A 16,986-nucleotide genomic window follows, 5' to 3' on the forward strand; every position below is an offset into this window, starting at 1 on the left:
ACTGTGCAGATCCTGCCACACTAAGAGGTATATAAGCGTCAAAGGCAAGTCATTCCGAGTTGGTCGTTTGTGTTTTCCGTTCAGACGCGAAATGCTGAAATGATCTCTTGGCTCCTCGGTTGTCATTTCTGCTCCGTAAAGGAATCACAGCACGAGTCGGCTTCCAGCACGGTGGGTCGGGATACAATGCCGGGGGTCGGAGAGCGATGTCTTCCTCGTTAGTACAGGACCTGTCACCTGTCCCCACCTGTCACGCGGGAGACCGGGGTACATCAGGACGCGCATTGAAGTGAAAGCAGGATGCGCTGCGACATGCACTGTGCAGATCCCGCCACACTAAGAGGTGAGTGGGTCTGTTCGATCACAGCACTAGGCGAATCCCCAATCCCCTTTTGTGCGTGACGACAGAAGAAGTCTGGTCTGTTTCCGCCCGGTTTCGATCCGGGGATCTTTCGCGTGTGAGGCGAACGTGATAACCACTACACTACGGAAACTGTGGTCAGATGTGCCCAGCGGCCCAGCGCTGAGCTTCGCCAATGCGATTCAGCTGCTTCCAGTGCCTTTATTGGGGTGCGCTGATGGACCGTGCTCTCTCTCCAGAGACCAGCACGCCTGTCATGGATGGAGCAGGAAAGACGGCGCCACATTCTACAGCCCTCTCCACGCAATCGACGAAATCGGGCTACTGAAGTGGAGAAAATCGCCTCTCCAGAAAGTGCAAATATCATCTTGGAGAGTATAAATCCTATTGCCGAAGGTCAGCCCTGTCTACCAGAGTGACCCTCCCACCTCCTGCAGCGATGGTCAGCTCGTCTCACACGCGAGAAGTTTCGGCTGGAAACAAGCGCCCCCTCTTTTCGCACGTTTTGCACGTTGAGTAGTTTTAATGCGGCTCCTTCGTACACAGTGCTGATCTTTTGGAAAGCAGGAGGCAAAAGTGACACGTTCCCATACCGGGAGTCGAACCCGGGCCGCCTGGGTGAAAACCAGGAATCCTAACCGCTAGACCATATGGGAGTGCACAACCCTGCTGTTCCGGGCATCATGCAAGCAAACTACATAAATATGAGAAAACACGCAAGAGAGTTGTCACTCAGAGTGTCGAAGGGTCGATGTATACTGGGGCTCAGTTGAAATGCAACGTCAGGACTTTCCCGAATTATGTCACACGAAGAGAGCACAGCCTTTTCCGCCCTGCCACGTGTGTATCGGTAACTCGCCGTGATCGTATAGTGGTCAGTACTTTGCGTTGTGGCCGCAACAACCCCGGTTTGAATCCGGGTCACGGCAGAATAGGGGCGTCTGCTTTTACTACTTGCACGAATGAAGGCAAAAAAAAGCCAATTGATGTGAACGAACGGCGCTTTACAGAGGAGTACTGCCTGACTGGATCGTTGATGAACGACAGAGACCACTCCGACCTCTTCTCGGGTTTCTTCAATGACTTACTAAGGATCTTCTTCACATTCGCCCATGCATGGGAAGCCAGTTACACCAAAGCAAACGCAGGAAAGTGCATTTCATGCAGAGACCAGGAGGGACCTGTTTACACCAAGAGTGGTCGGAGTATGGAACAATGCGCCAAGCCCTGTTTCTGGAGTCGATTCTTGATTAGATCTTGGGCTCACTAAGAAGCCCCCGCTGGATGCTAATCTTTCTGTTGTTCTCGCAGGTGTTGCGCTGCTTTTGAGCCGACAGAGCTCGTCTTGGTCTGTCGGCACAGCCCAATTGCAAATGATCGGCTCCAGGTACAGAAAAAACATGTGTTTGGTACAAGAGTGCATGAAGGCACCGGAAATACATTGGGAACAAATGACTGGTGGTTCAAGACCTCTGTGAAGTGCAGGAGCGTGCAAGAAGAAGCTGTTTGCACCCAGTCTCGAACCAGGGACCTTTCGCGTGTTAGGCGAACGTGATAGCCGCTACACTACGGAAACCTGTAGGGACTGTTGCTGGTGTCTCGCTTGCGTTTCGGGCTGAGAAAGGGACGCGTCACTTTAGGCAGAGGGCGCTGGAGAGAGAAACAAAGGGCGCGATGAAACAAAATGCCGAAACCCGGGATCGAGCCAGGGACCTTTAGAACATACTCTCACGCATCGTTAGAATATGTGCGTTTGATCATCAATTGCGTAACAACCACATTCGTTCGACTTGAGCAATGAAGCTCATAGTTTTCAAATCTTGAAAGCTGTCATTGAGCACATCATAGTGTGCAGTACGCCCCGTAACTTGCGTACTTCAACAGAAAGAAGAGCAGACAGCTCCATAAATATGCGAGGCGCAGAGAGTGCAAGGCGAGCCGCACACGTTTCGGTGGCTGAGAGAGGGCAGTTTTTGCTTCTGCATTTCCCAAGTAAGGACGCATGACAACAAGCGATCGCGGTGCTCATTTACGACATAGTGGTGATGAGTTTTCAGTACGTGTTCTTTTGAACGAGCAATGAGGTTGCTGCCTTGGACAGCTGACTGCACGCTCTCATTGTGCCACGTGATGAGTATTCACCAGGCTCGTTCAGTCATTAGTCCGGAGCGCGCACTTTGTGGGGGGCGGGGGACCGCATTCGCGCTCTGCCCCCGGTCTCTTGCGCGAGTACTAAATCTCACGGACAGGGGGGCCTCGTCATTGATTGTTACAGGTGAGACGGGGATTAGGAGGAGACCCCGACTGATGGGTAAAGGGGAGCACTAACACCAGAGGGACACCCCCGGCGTCTCTTTTTGAGAGACGCCCTGGGGTTTCCTAATGGCCAAGGAGGGTCGGGACCTCGGTTTGACGCCTCCCCCGAAGGACGGCGCCTTTTTGTGCAGCAGAGTGTCGCCATCAGGAGGCTGGGGCGTAAGAGAGCCACACAGCCCGCAGGGTGAGCGCTCCCTACTGGTCCCAGTCACACCTCTTGCAGGAGCAGCAGCAACCGGAGCTTTTCCGGGGTGGAATCTCCCATCCGGGTGCTGGCCAGGCTCACACCTGCTGGGCTGCCCCGGGGGTGAGCCCAGTCGAGAGTCGCAGGACCAGATCTAGTCACCGGGGAGAAACGATACAAGTGAAGGATTGCTCGGCTCTCGGTACTTGAAAAGACCGACAAATGTCTCGTTCCCGCCGGAGCTGAATGTACCCGCATGTGTGGTGTCGTCTTCTTTCCCCGCCCCGCTGTGTTTGCTGTATTGTCTCTGAAGCCGGCCCCCCCGAGACGAGACGGGCTGTTCCTGTGCCCCAATTAACACTTTACAGGTGCCATTCCCCGGCATTGTGGCCATTGTCGGTGCTCACACGCGATAAGATAAGGCGGAGGAGAGCGGGGCATGCCCAGCGGCAGACATTCAAGGAGGGGGCAGTGCGAGGTGAGGTGAGGTGCGACACGCCGGAGCCCCGACGCAGCTAATGCGGAGCACTTGTTGGACTGGCATCGAAAGGACGTGTGCGCACGGAGCGAGCCTTCCCTGCGGCGGAGTGCGGGAAATTTCTCCCCCCCTCCCGCTGCAGGAGTTGTGTGCACTGCAGCGGTGCCGAGAGAAAAGCACAGAAGGCAGCAGGCTCTGGAGAGCAGGTAAGAGACGGAGCCTTGTGGGCAGGCGAGCAGGCCCGTTTTTTTGGAAATTGCTGAAAAGGTTTGTTCGGTGTGTGGCAGGCGCACGTCGCGAGCTTGCGTGGCGATCTGCCGGTCTGGAGTTATGCAAATGAGGCCGAATTGCATCCCGGGACATGCTGCGAATGCGCAACGGCGACTGCAGATGTGTAGGAAACGGCGCGCTCGTTTTCTCGTTTTGCCCACACTTTTGAGTGTTAGTGTGGCGTGTGAGTGTGTGAAAGAGTGGGCCCAGCAGGAGGCGGTGGCGTGCGGGGCGAGGAGGTGGCCTAGGCTGCGCGATTTGTGCTGTGGGTGCGGGCCGCTTGCAGGGGCCTGTTTAACTCATACTTACCTGGCAGGGGAGATACCTTGATCAAGAAGGAGGTTCACCCAGGGCGAGGCTCGGCCATTGCACTCCGGCTGTGCTGACCCCTGCGAATTCCCCAAATGTGGGAATCTCGACTGCATAATTTCTGGTAGTGGGGGACTGCGTTCGCGCTCTCCCCTGATGTGCTTGGTCCAAAATCAGATACAGGAAGGTTAGGACACCACGAGCTGCGTGGCTGCGGAAGGATCCCGGTTCGACAGGAGTGGACGCCGCTGCTGGTTCTCGCTGGCTTTTAGTTAGGGGTCCGGAGAAGCATCTCAAGCTAGTTCCACTACTCCTTCCGGACGTTCATTCCCTTTTCAAAGTCAGTCGTTTTGCTGTAGTCTGCGTTCTTTAGGCTGATTATCGAGGTTAGCCTTTATTTGGTCATGGGGGGCCTCGGTACTGTATGCTGAGTCTAAAGACAGTTTCACCCGTTTTCTGATTGCTCGGTTCTGTACCAGTGCAGACATGTCAAACAGTGAATGGCTGTACCTCTATTGTATCCGTGCTCAATGAATGAAATCGGTAGCAAATGAATATATGTCTAGTTATACGAAAAACGAGTGGTTTATCGACTCATCTTAATTTGCAGATTTAGAGGCAGCTTCGATATTCGTTTTACAGACGGGTTTTTTTTTTTGAATATGGGTCACACACATGCCACAGCAACAAAACATCTCTAGAGATGAGGCTATAGATCACCTTTCCATCCTGCAGGTTTTCCTCCCAAAGCCTACGGCACCAACGGCGACCCCTGCTGGCCGGGAGAGCAAAAGTTTACAGCACCTGGTATTCCCAGGCAGTCTCCCATCCAAGTACTAACCAGGCCCGATGCTGCTTAGCTTCCAAGATCAGACGAGATCAGCCGTATTCAGGGTGGTGTGGCCGTAAGCGAAAGCCCCACCGCCTGACTCGCTACTTGAAGCTGTGTGTGGCGGGGGTTCCGTGCCCCCCGAGCGGGACTGAAGGATCGTTCGTGTGCAACTCTTTGGAAAGGAGCTGCTTTCCAAATCGCATTGCGTGCCTGGATGTTGGTGAATGCGCTCCCTTGTGTTGGCTCGTCCCGCACTGGAGGAGGACAAACAATCTGCACGGAGGAGCACCAGGCAAGTCTTCACCAGACAAAAACCTCCAGTGCACAGCACTCTGGAAACATTTCGGGGCTTTTGCGTGTTTATTTCAGCACGTAAAGCGCACCGGTCCAACACGTCGGCCGGGCGCGCGGCGCCTCCGCCCTCTTGTGGCCTTGCGGCGTCAGAGCAAGAGGCTCCTTCTCGCTGCCCTTCCGCTGTGTTGCAGGGCCCCGAGAGGGAACCCGGAGCGCGCACTTTGTGGGGGGCGGGGGACCGCGTTCGCGCTCTGCCCCCGGTCTCTTGCGCGAGTACTAAATCTCACGGACAGGGGGGCCTCGTCATTGATTGTTACAGGTGAGACGGGGATTAGGAGGAGACCCCGACTGATGGGTAAAGGGGAGCACTAACACCAGAGGGACAACCCTGGCGTCTCTTTTTGAGAGACGCCCTGGGGTTTCCTAATGGCCAAGGAGGGTCGGGACCTCGGTTTGACGCCTCCCCCGAAGGACGGCGCCTGTTTGTGCAGCAGAGTGTCGCCATCAGGAGGCTGGGGCGTAAGAGAGCCACACAGCCCGCAGGGTGAGCGCTCCCTACTGGTCCCAGTCACACCTCTTGCAGGAGCAGCAGCAACCGGAGCTTTTCCGGGGTGGAATCTCCCACCCGGGTGCCGGCCAGGCTCACACCTGCTGGGCTGCCCCGGGGGTGAGCCCAGTCGAGAGTCGCAGGGCCAGATCTAGTCACCGGGGAGAAACGATACAAGTGAAGGATTGCTCGGCTCTCGGCACTTGAAAAGACCGACAAATGTCTCGTTCCCGCCGGAGCTGAATGTACCCGCATGTGTGGTGTCGTCTTCTTCCCCCGCCCCGCTGTGTTTGCTGTATTGTCTCTGAAGCCTGCCCCCCCGAGACGAGACGGGCTGTTCCTGTGCACCAATTAACACTTTACAGGTGCCATTCCCCGGCATTGTGGCCATTGTCGGTGCTCACACGCGATAAGATAAGGCGGAGGAGAGCGGGGCATGCCCAGCGGCAGACATTCAAGGAGGGGGCAGTGCGAGGTGAGGTGAGGTGCGACACGCCGGAGCCCCGACGCAGCTAATGCGGAGCACTTGTTGGACTGGCATCGAAAGGACGTGTGCGCACGGAGCGAGCCTTCCCTGCGGCGGAGCGCGGGAACTTTCTCCCCCCCTCCCGCTGCAGGAGTTGTGTGCACTGCAGCGGTGCCGAGAGAAAAGCACAGAAGGCAGCAGGCTCTGGAGAGCAGGTAAGAGACGGAGCCTTGCGGGCAGGCGAGCAGGCCCGTTTTTTGGGAAATTGCTGAAAAGGTTTGTTCGGTGTGTGGCAGGCGCACGTCGCGAGCTTGCGTGGCGATCTGCCGGTCTGGAGTTATGCAAATGAGGCCGAATTGCATCCCGGGACATGCTGCGAATGCGCAACGGCGACTGCAGATGTGTAGGAAACGGCGCGCTCGTTTTCTCGTTTTGCCCACACTTTTGAGTGTTAGTGTGGCGTGTGAGTGTGTGAAAGAGTGGGCCCAGCAGGAGGCGGTGGCGTGCGGGGCGAGGAGGTGGCCTAGGCTGCGCGATTTGTGCTGTGGGTGCGGGCCGCTTGCAGGGGCCTGTTTAACTCATACTTACCTGGCAGGGGAGATACCTTGATCAGCCTGTAGGTGGAGTAGTTGGATTGTTTTTCTTTTGTTGGAAGCAGTGTTCGATTTGCGGTTTTTGAAATGGCAACCTTTGGATCCCGTAAGAATGCTGTACGTTTTGAGCTCTTGGATGACCTCTTCATGGATCGTATGCAGTTCAGCAGAAAAGTGTTACAGAAGGAACTTGGCTTTGAACCTCGGCACTTGGATTTCATCTTCGCTCTCCCAGGTCAGAAAGCATTTGAGGTTGTATTTGCTACCTATCCTCTGTTTGAACAATGCGTGGATGTGTTTGAGGCAAAAAGAGGCAAAGTTCCTGCACTTGAGAAGATCAACTTGCAGCCTCTGACACAGAGAGAGAGGAAAACGGTGCATGTTGTTATGTTCTCGGAACTGGCAAAGACGGAGGACATTCACACCTGGCTTAACCAGTACTGCACCGTCCACCATGGAACTGAGGTTAGAGATGTTGATGGTATAAAAACAGGAGCAAGGAAATTCGAGGTTCGCTTGCTACCGGACAGCGTAAATGGAGGCTTAAGGCACCTGCCCTCTACAATCCGGCTGGGCGCCTGCAATGGCTATGTGTTCTATGTGGGACAACCAAAGGTGTGTCGGCGCTGTGGTGCTGTGGGACACCTGGCATCGTCCTGCACTGTGAAATGCTGCAAGACCTGTGGCAAACAGGGACATTTAGCCTCTGACTGTTCAATGCTGCCAAAGTGCAATTTATGTGGCTCGGAAGGACACGTTTTTAAGAACTGCCCTCACGCCTACGCCAATAAACTCAAAATGAGAAAGGATGAGGCAGTGCTTGTTTCAGCCAAACCGGCCCGAAAATCCAAAGCAAACAACAAGTCAAACAAAGAACCCTTGTTGGACAAAGACTCTCAGCCTCCAGCCAGGATCAGTCCTGCTGTGGCTCTGGGGCTGGTGGAAGAGAAATCCACTACGCCCCCACAACCGCAGACTGCACCAGACAAGCACGAGGGTTTGAAAACCCCCGAGAACAGCGAGGACCCCTCCCCCACTCCTGCTCCTCAGAACGAGGGCCAGTGTGGGGCCCCCCGGTGGAGCGGGTCCAGCGAGGATACCCAGGATTCAGCGGAGCTGCTTTTCTCAGACTCTGCAAGTGCTACAGATGCCCTCCTCTCCTCCATCCAGTCCATCACGGAGGATCTGCAGCAGCTGGTGGGTGAGGGGGAAGAGGAGACTGGTGCATCGGCTGCACCCCTTTCCCCTCAGTGCTCCCAGGAGCTGGACTTGAGGAAAAGAAAAAATGACTCTGTTTTCTCCCCGAGCGAGGAGGAAGGAGAGCATGGCGATGGGGACAGCTGGAACCTCTCCACCCCTCCCTCTACCCCCTTCCTTGAAATGGACTCTGTGAACGCTTTTACTGCTGCCACCCTGATGAAGGCTCATTCAGAGGATGGCTGGCAGGAAATTGGTAAGAAGAAAAAGAAAAAGAAAAAGGTAACAGGTGAGACCGAAGAGAAATGTGTTTTGTAAAGACTGGTTCCACTTTCTTATGTAATATGGCTCTTAACATAATTTCTCTTAACACAAGAGGTATCAATGACAGAGTTAAATGCCAGTCTGTCTTTGATTACCTCCAGCAGAGAGAGGGAGATGTGTTGATGTTGCAGGAGTGTGCTTTAGCCTATCAAGAGAGGTATAAAAGTTTTGAAGATAGGTGGGATAAAGGGCCTTCTGTTTGGTCAGGGGACAATAACAACAGAGCCTCTGGCGTGGCCATTCTTTTCAAAGGATGGGCATTCAAATTGAAAAGTATTCAGAGGGTCATAGATGGCAGGTTGCTGTGTGTGGATGTGGAATGGGGGACCGTTAACCTGCGGCTAATCAATGTGTATTGCCCTACTGACGTAGGAGGAAGGGTGGAGCTACTCAAGGCACTCTCCCCCCTATTGTTATGCAGCACAGACGTGATAGTGGGAGGGGATTTTAATTGTATCTTAGAGCACACAGACAGGCAGTCTAGCTCGCCGATAAAATTGGATTCCAGCTCACTGGCCCTGCAAAACTTAGTTCAAGACTTTAAACTCTCAGACACATATAGATGTATATATCCCACAACAGCAGGATATACATGGTCAGGGAGGAATAGCAGCTCCAGAATTGACTATTGCTTTGTCTCAGAGAGAGTGAAAGTTGTTGGGGTCACTCTTCAGCCTGTCTTCTTCTCAGATCATCAGGCTTTAGGGTGTAGAGTGGAACTCCAGGGCGGGACTGTCTTTGGCCCAGGCCTCTGGAAACTCAACACAAAGCTGCTAGAGAACGAGGGGGTAGTATCCCGCTACAAGGAGAAACTATCACAGTGGCTGTCCTTGCAGTGTCTGTACGGGTCAGTAGGAGAGTGGTGGGAGGAGGTGAAGGTGAGGACAAAGGCCTTTTTCATGGCTGAGGGAAGGAAGGCTGCTGCCAGACGGAGAGGAGTGCTAGCCAGGAAACAGAGGCAGCTGCAGCGTCTCTACACGATGCTGCACAGTGGCTTCGATGTGCTCGAGGATATCGCCCTTTTAAAAAAGGACATCCGGAGCATAGCCGAAGAAAGTAGTCGAGGAGTGCTGTTAAGAAGCAGAGTGCAGTTCTTGGAAGAAAATGAGAAGTGTACTCGCTTCTTTTTCAGGAAAGTGGTAGGCTCCAAGACTGTCATGGAAAGTGTAGTTGATGAGGAGGGACGAGAGAGAACAGAGCCGAGTGCTATCCTCTCCTGCACCGAGGCCTTCTACTCAAGACTGTACAGCTCTACAGAGGTAAAGGATGAAGATATTCATTTTTTTACCTCAAAGCTAGAAAACATTTTGAGTGAAGAAGATAGGGAAGTACTTGAGAGGGATTTGACAGTAGAAGAGCTGAGACAGGCTATGGAGAGCTTACAGAAGGGGAAAACTCCGGGTGCTGACGGGCTCCCTAAAGAATTTTATTGCACCTTTTGGGATCTGCTTCAGGATCCGCTACTGCTCCTATTCGAGGAAAGCTACAAGACAGAATTGCTGCCTGACTCCTTAAGAGAAGGCACTATCTCTCTCTTGTTTAAGATAGGAGCAAAAAATGACATAAAGAACTGGAGACCCCTCAGCCTGTTAGGCGTGGACACTAAGATCCTATCCAAAGCCCTTTTCCTGCGCCTACAAAATGTAGTGGCCTCACTGGTAGGGAAAGAACAGACTTGTGGGATAGCAGGACGCCTGATGAGCGACAACCTGGCCTTGTTGAGGGATGTCTGTCTGTACTCTGAGGATCGCTCCCTCCCTCTGTGCATTTTAGGTGTAGACCTAGAAAAGGCCTTTGACCGCCTAAACCGGCAGTACTTAACATCGGTACTTGAGCACATGAAGTTTGGCCCCATCATGAGAAAGTGGATTAACCTGCTGTACACAGGTAGCAACAGCAGAGTCATGGTTAATGGCAATAGATCACGCACCTTTGAAGTCTGTTCAGGGGTGAGGCAGGGCTGCCCATTATCCCCCTTGTTATTCGTTTTGGCTATGGAGCCCTTAGCCTGTGCCTTGCGCCAGGATCAGGCCATTAATGGGATACCAGTGCCTGGAAGTGGGGGAGGAGAGGTAAAGACGTCTCTATACATGGATGACGTCACCCTGCTCCTCTCTGACAATGCCTCAATTAGCAGAGCTCTGCAGTGCTGTGATCGGTTCTCTTTGGCTTCCTCCGCAAAAATTAACACATCTAAGAGTGAGATTTTTTATCAGAACTGGAGGGAGCCAAAAGAAGGACATGATCTCAGGCTGCAAGAGAAGAGAATTAAGGTCCTGGGGGTGTATTTTGGAGAAGAGATGGGAACAGTAAATTGGCAGAACAAATTGCCAATCTTAAACAAAAAACTGATGCAATGGAAGGACCGAGACCTCACCATGACAGGGAAGGTGCTGGTCATCAAAGCCGAGCTCTTGCCTGTCTTGAATTTTCTGGCTTCTACCTTCCCAATCCCACACCGTGTTGCGGCGGTGCTGAGGAGATTGATGTTTCAATTTCTATGGGGTGGGAAGCAGGAAAGACTCAGAAGGGAAATAATGTACAGGCCGCTACCCTCAGGGGGGAAGTCTGTCCCAGATATTGCTACGAAGCTGCTGTGCATTTTCCTGGCCTCTGTGCTGAGAGGCTTTGCAACAGCACCTGCAGCGCGTACCTGGACTTATTTTTCCAGGCTCTGGGTAGGTAGGGAGGTGTTCAGAGTGTGGGGTGTCAGACCCAAGCTGGACGTCCCACTCTCTGACACATGCCCTGCAATTTATGGGACAGTTAAAAGTTTTCTAAGATCTCACCCAATTGGCCATATTCCCCTCCGAGATGTCAGCGTCCAAAAACTGGAAGATTTCGTAGCACCCCAGAACAATAGGCAGACCCCTGTGGGCATTTTAACATCAGCCCAAACAAGGAAGGTGTGGAAACACACATCCTCTAAATTTCTGTGCAACATTCACAGAGATTTAGCCTGGAGTGTCGTCCACCAGTGCTTACCGGTACGAACTTTCTTGTACCGTAGGGGCCTCACCCCCAGCCCTCGCTGCGTTAGGGTGGGCTGCGGCGAGGAGGAGACTGTGACCCATCTCCTGTGGTCCTGCTTTTTTGCTAAGGCCTTCTGGGCCCAGTTTGAAGATTGGTTGCAGGCTCTCTCGCCCCAATTTACCCTGACCGCTGCTTTCGTTAGATACGGCATCTCTCCTGTCAAGCTTCCTCCTGACGTGTTTGACAGGATCTGGGCCGTGGTGAACAGTGGGAAAGACGCCCTGTGGAGAGTGAGGAACATGGGGCTGTTCAAAGGCATCGAGGTCCCAGTCAAGGCAGCAGGTAGCCTGGCCCTGTTCATCACCCGAGAGAACTATTACCTCAGAGATCTGTGGAGAGAAGGGAGGGAGGAAGCAGAAAATCTGTGGGAAATAGAGAGCATAGGTCAACATCTCAAGAAACTGTGAAAAACATTATCATGTTTAAATAAAGAATGTGATTTGCACCAGAAAAAAAGAAAATTGTTGCTATGTAACTGTTACCGTGTCAAAATGTAATGAGATGTGATCATATATACTGTTTTAAGTATGTATATTAATGTAAAGCTTTCTGATTTGTGATTTCCTGTATTTTTTTGTGAAAAGAAAATAAAGTTCTTAAAAAAATCGGTTCACCCAGGGCGAGGCTCGGCCATTGCACTCCGGCTGTGCTGACCCCTGCGAATTCCCCAAATGTGGGAATCTCGACTGCATAATTTCTGGTAGTGGGGGACTGCGTTCGCGCTCTCCCCTGATGTGCTTGGTCCAAAATCAGATACAGGAGGGTTAGGACACCACGAGCTGCGTGGCTGCGGAAGGATCCCGGTTCGACAGGAGTGGACGCCGCTGCTGGTTCTCGCTGGCTTTTAGTTAGGGGTCCGGAGAAGCATCTCAAGCTAGTTCCACTACTCCTTCCGGACGTTCATTCCCTTTTCAAAGTCGGTTGTTTTGCTGTAGTCTGCGTTCTTTAGGCTGATTATCGAGGTTAGCCTTTATTTGGTCATGGGGGGCCTCGGTACTGTATGCTGAGTCTAAAGACAGTTTCACCCGTTTTCTGATTGCTCGGTTCTGTACCAGTGCAGACATGTCAAACAGTGAATGGCTGTACCTCTATTGTATCCGTGCTCAATGAATGAAATCGGTAACAAATGAATAAATGTCTAGTTATACGAAAAACGAGTGGTTTATCGACTCATCTTCATTTGCAGATTTATAGGCAGCTTCGATATTCGTTTTACAGACGGGTTTTTTTTTTTGAATATGGGTCACACACATGCCACAGCAACAAAACATCTCTAGAGATGAGGCTATAGATCACCTTTCCATCCTGCAGGTTTTCCTCCCAAAGCCTACGGCACCAACGGCGACCCCTGCTGGCCGGGAGAGCAAAAGCTTACAGCACCTGGTATTCCCAGGCAGTCTCCCATCCAAGTACTAACCAGGCCTTACGCTGCTTAGCTTCCAAGATCAGACGAGATCAGGCGTGTTCAGGGTGGTGTGGCCGTAAGCAAAAGCCCTGGCGCCTGACTCGCTACTTGAAGCTATGTGTGGCGGGGGTTCCGTGCCCCCCGAGCGGGACTGAAGGATCGTTCGTGTGCAACTCTTTGGAAAGGAGCTGCTTTCCAAATCGCATTGCGTGCCTGGATGTTGGCGAATGCGCTCCCTTGTGTTGGCTCGTCCCGCACTGGAGGAGGACAAACAATCTGCACGGAGGAGCACCAGGCAAGTCTTCACCAGACAAAAACCTCCAGTGCACAGCACTCTGGAAACATTTCGGGGCTTTCGCGTGTTTATTTCAGCACGTAAAGCGCACCGGTCCAACACGTCGGCCGGGCGCGCGGCGCCTCCGCCCTGTTGCTGCCCCTGCAGCTGCTTCACTTTTCCCTTTAGTTGCCATCGATTTTTTTGTAGTGCTATACATATACGATTGAGGTATCTTAGAGTTCTCCTTCGAAGACCCAGCACTCTCTTTTCTTTTCCCAGTGTTACTCATATCGGACTTTTTAAACCTAAAAAAAAATCGTTTTTTCTTTCAATTATAACTGAAGTTTAAACAACTAGTGTTAAGTCCTTATTTTTCTGTAGTCAAAAAAAGCAAAAATTAACATTCAGGTCATGAAAACCCCAAAAAACCTCCCCAACCACTAAACTTTACCTCCCACCTGAGCGCCATCTTGAACGCCCCTACCACCAGAGAATGCTCCCGATTTCGGAAGCTGTCTCCGGGACGTGCTGATTCCACACATCCTGAATAAATCATGATATTGTTAGTTGCTGTAGCTAGACGTTCAAATGAGTTTCATGGCCAGATGGACTGTTTCCTCCAGCGGTATAATATTGCAGTGAGACAGCACGATGCCTGCAAGACTATGTCACGCTAAACGCCACAGATTGTGTTTGTCCGTTCGTGTCAGTCGTCCCGCAGCCACGGGAAGTGGGACACAAACATGCTGCAATGCTTTCAAGACGTTAGGATTTGTTTGTGCAACATCCAAGAAGAGTACTTGTGGCTTGAATGTGAACTGTACGTGCCCGCCCCCTTTCCTCTGTAGTGCATGAGTTCCTCCCGGCATGCCCTTCGTCATTGTTCTGTCATCTTGTATTTAAAGGGTTGTATCTCTGCTGCTGAAAATAAGCAACGGTTTTCTCACAACGCCCTTTGTTCCCAACGGAGCCCTTGTCTGTCATGAAATTCTTCAAAACCTCAAGCTAGAAGAAGAAGAAGACGACAAATATGAAGCGTTATAGCAACGACATGCCATGAGACGATCGATAACGATTTCCATAGGATCCCCGCGGTTGCCTGGCAACCGTCAGCTTTGCGCAGTGGCAGTATCGTAGCCTGTGAGGTTTAGCCGAGGCGCGATTATTGCTAGTTGAAAACTTTTCCCAATACCCCGCTTCCGCCGGTTTGCAATACATTCGGCGAAAGCAATTTTTGACAGTCTCGTCAGAGACTGAGCAAGGTGTTTAAAGACAGATTTGGTCACGGTGATATCATGGTAGAAAGAAACGAGCTTGTTACGTGTCAACAGAAACGCTCTTTAGCTCTTTCAGCTTTATGCAGAGAACAGCGTCTGTCGAGATTACTTTTGTGTCAGCGCGAAACGCCGTGTGCTGTCAGTATGATTTCATATTGCTCATAGCGGCGCCTGACTTTTGTCTGTCAAACGTTAGGTTGCGCTTCTTCATGCTGCATCGTCGACATGAGTGGAGCATTTTAAACGTCTGTACTTACTGCGCCCCATAAGAAATCGTTTGTCCCCATTCAAAAGAGATTGTGCGATGTCCTGCAGCGTTCGCAAAGCAAACCTTTGACAGTTTGAAAAGAGGAATTTATTCTGCTTCCTGTGCGTGCAGTAGTTACAAAGATGAACGTCTTTACACGATGTGCTGCAGTTTTACAGTGGGCGGGCTTTGTCAGATGGCTTTGAAAAACGCACTGAGACATCATGAGCAGTGTCCTGCATGTTTTCTGTGTATAGCTGTCTTTTAACGCATACAGAATTCATTCGAAATCATTGATTTCTCCAATTAACAAGGGTCCCTTTTTGAACCTGCCAGAAGCATTCTTTCAATGTAACAGATTTACTCCGGGGAAGGGCAGCATGACATTGAGAGTAGCTCAAGCTTTCAGCACCTTTATCTGACTGCATGTATGCAGACACTGCTCAGAATCCCCTGTAAGATTCTCCTTCAATTCCGTTTTGCAGTGCTTTAGCTCTTTCAAAAGGCTTCGCTTTGCTAGTCACAATCCAAGGCTCATGACAGCATTTGAAAACATTCGCAACTGCGTTGGCCGGGAATCGAACCTGGGTTAACTGCTTTGAAGGCAGCTATGCGCAACACTGGCTCGCTCCAGAATAAATCTCACATCGAGGGCATATTTTTTTCCATTTTACCGTGAGTCGGGCTCAGCTGCACAGAGGAGAGAGCAGAGCAATGAGGTTACGGGGACAGGGGAGTCACACGCTGGCGGTTTGAATACGCGGAAGATCACTGAGGGATCCACAGTATATGGACCCTCCGTGCGCCATCAGTCCGCACTCCGGACTCTGAATCCTGCCATCCGAGTTAAGATCTCGGCGGAACCTGAGGCGCAGTTCCTTCTTAAAACGTAATCTGGTGAGCATTTCTAGAATCGTACTTGTATAGATGCAGCCTTTAATGTGTTGCTAGGTTAAAATTGATGACTTCTTGTATTTCAGTAGGCAACTGCCCTCTTGATTTCGGATTTAATTTCTTTATTACAGGGGCGCTTTTATGATGACAGAGTCATGTTCAGGTACTTTGCTTGATGGAGGAAGCTCATTTCGGACTCTGTGATCTGCTCACCTGGAAAGGTCTGCTATACTACTACAAGAGAGAAGTAGAGTCTGGAAGAAGGGACAATTTTATGATGCTTTGGAAGATAATGTTTTTTTTTTCTTATACTGAAAATGAAAGGTAGTTGTTTCTATATGGACTCAGTCTTTGGAATTTGTATATTTATATATTTCAGTGAACCCTCAGCCATTCCTTCTGTATTGTAATTCAATTTCTCTTTTAAAATTCTTTCCCCACTTCTAGGACCTGCAGTTGCTGAACTCCACAATGGCTTCTATTGGAAAGTCTGTGACTGAGACCAAGTAAGTGTTCACTTTTTTATGAAACCATTATTTATTTATTGCATTTTATATAAATGCAATAAAATCATTATGCTCAAACTATGAGAGAGAAAATTAAGGATAATTTAAGAAATCAGTCTTGTTTCTATACACAGATGGTATTATTTATTTTCAAAGGAAACCCGCGCGGATTCCCCTGGTGTGCAAGATGTACCTGAATACTCTTGATCAGCTTCCTGCTCACTTGAAGAGGGCGTGTATGAAGCACGCCACGGCAGAAAAGATCAGGATGGCCTCTCAACAGGCGAGGGAGGACATGATGAATCACCTGAAGAACGGGGTCATCGTGGATTACCACAGAATAGAGATCGTGTCTGGTGAGGCAAACAGGATAGTGGTTGTAAGACTGCTAGAGTCCTTGGGCCTTTTTGTACATGGGAAGCCTGAAGACACATTGGCAAGGTGAGATATTTTTAATCTGTAAGGCTTCTGTAGTTTCTTTTTGAAATCATTGTTACAACATATTATGTAAAAGCATGTTGAAAAGAATCTACCTGCATTCCAGCGGCCCTGAGCAAGAGGCCGCTGTCCAGGAGGAAGAGATGCCAGAGGCTGCTCTAGAAACTGAAACAGAAGCGGATAAGGAAGGGGAAGATGTGAGCTCTGAAGAACTCTATCAGCAGTAAGACTTTTTTATTTTTCAGATGTATCTATTTTTTACTAAAATTCTAATTTGTCTTATAGGTATAAAATGTTTAAACCGGTGTTTTATATCCTTACAGGCCCTGAGTAGTTAAAAAGTATCAGCAGGCCGGAAGAGAGTGGCCCAAGCTGGACTCTATAGAAAGCACTCCCTGGATGCTCCTCTCCTGATTGGATTCAAACAGTACCTTATCAAGGATCTGGGAGTGGCAAATTATTCTCAGGAGGTATTTATTTTTTAAAGGCATTTAAAATTAAGCAATGGTATCTTCATTGTAAATGTTTTTATTTCTTAGCTTAAAATTCACCCATGTGAAATGATGTCAGCCATAAACATCATGACTCTATATTTCCTACCTGAATCTATTCTACTTAAATTATTACATTATACACAATTTGAGTTCATTTTAAAAAGTAAAAGGTAATGAAAGGAATGCATTTTCATAAGAAAGATAATACCGACATGCATGTGATAATCTTCCTTATATCATGTAG

At 50.4% G+C, this 16,986-nt stretch overlaps 6 non-coding genes and 2 pseudogenes across 6 annotated transcripts; 4 read left to right on the forward strand and 4 right to left on the reverse strand.

Annotated features, from left to right (window-relative positions):
• Positions 1 to 421: 421 nt before the first annotated feature.
• trnav-cac (transfer RNA valine (anticodon CAC)) lies at positions 422 to 494 on the reverse strand. Its single transcript has one exon. It is a non-coding gene; the product is annotated as a tRNA-Val (tRNA).
• A 451-nt stretch (positions 495 to 945) lies between these two features.
• trnae-uuc (transfer RNA glutamic acid (anticodon UUC)) lies at positions 946 to 1,017 on the reverse strand. Its single transcript has one exon. It is a non-coding gene; the product is annotated as a tRNA-Glu (tRNA).
• Positions 1,018 to 1,218: 201 nt separating this feature from the next.
• On the forward strand, positions 1,219 to 1,290 carry trnah-gug (transfer RNA histidin (anticodon GUG)). The gene has a single exon. It is a non-coding gene; the product is annotated as a tRNA-His (tRNA).
• A 2,620-nt stretch (positions 1,291 to 3,910) lies between these two features.
• LOC138226901 (U1 spliceosomal RNA) lies at positions 3,911 to 4,074 on the forward strand. The gene has a single exon (XR_011184752.1). It is a non-coding gene; the product is annotated as a U1 spliceosomal RNA (small nuclear RNA).
• Positions 4,075 to 4,710: 636 nt separating this feature from the next.
• On the reverse strand, positions 4,711 to 4,829 carry LOC138226898 (5S ribosomal RNA; annotated as a pseudogene).
• A 6,941-nt stretch (positions 4,830 to 11,770) lies between these two features.
• Positions 11,771 to 11,936, forward strand: LOC138226906 (U1 spliceosomal RNA). The gene has a single exon (XR_011184756.1). It is a non-coding gene; the product is annotated as a U1 spliceosomal RNA (small nuclear RNA).
• A 636-nt stretch (positions 11,937 to 12,572) lies between these two features.
• LOC138226897 (5S ribosomal RNA) lies at positions 12,573 to 12,691 on the reverse strand (annotated as a pseudogene).
• Positions 12,692 to 13,997: 1,306 nt separating this feature from the next.
• Positions 13,998 to 14,139, forward strand: LOC138226912 (U4 spliceosomal RNA). Its single transcript, XR_011184760.1, has one exon. It is a non-coding gene; the product is annotated as a U4 spliceosomal RNA (small nuclear RNA).
• Positions 14,140 to 16,986: the final 2,847 nt, after the last annotated feature.

The sequence above is a fragment of the Lepisosteus oculatus genome, unplaced genomic scaffold, assembly GCF_040954835.1.
Source record: "Lepisosteus oculatus isolate fLepOcu1 unplaced genomic scaffold, fLepOcu1.hap2 HAP2_SCAFFOLD_188, whole genome shotgun sequence".
Classification (NCBI taxonomy): domain Eukaryota; kingdom Metazoa; phylum Chordata; class Actinopteri; order Semionotiformes; family Lepisosteidae; genus Lepisosteus; species Lepisosteus oculatus.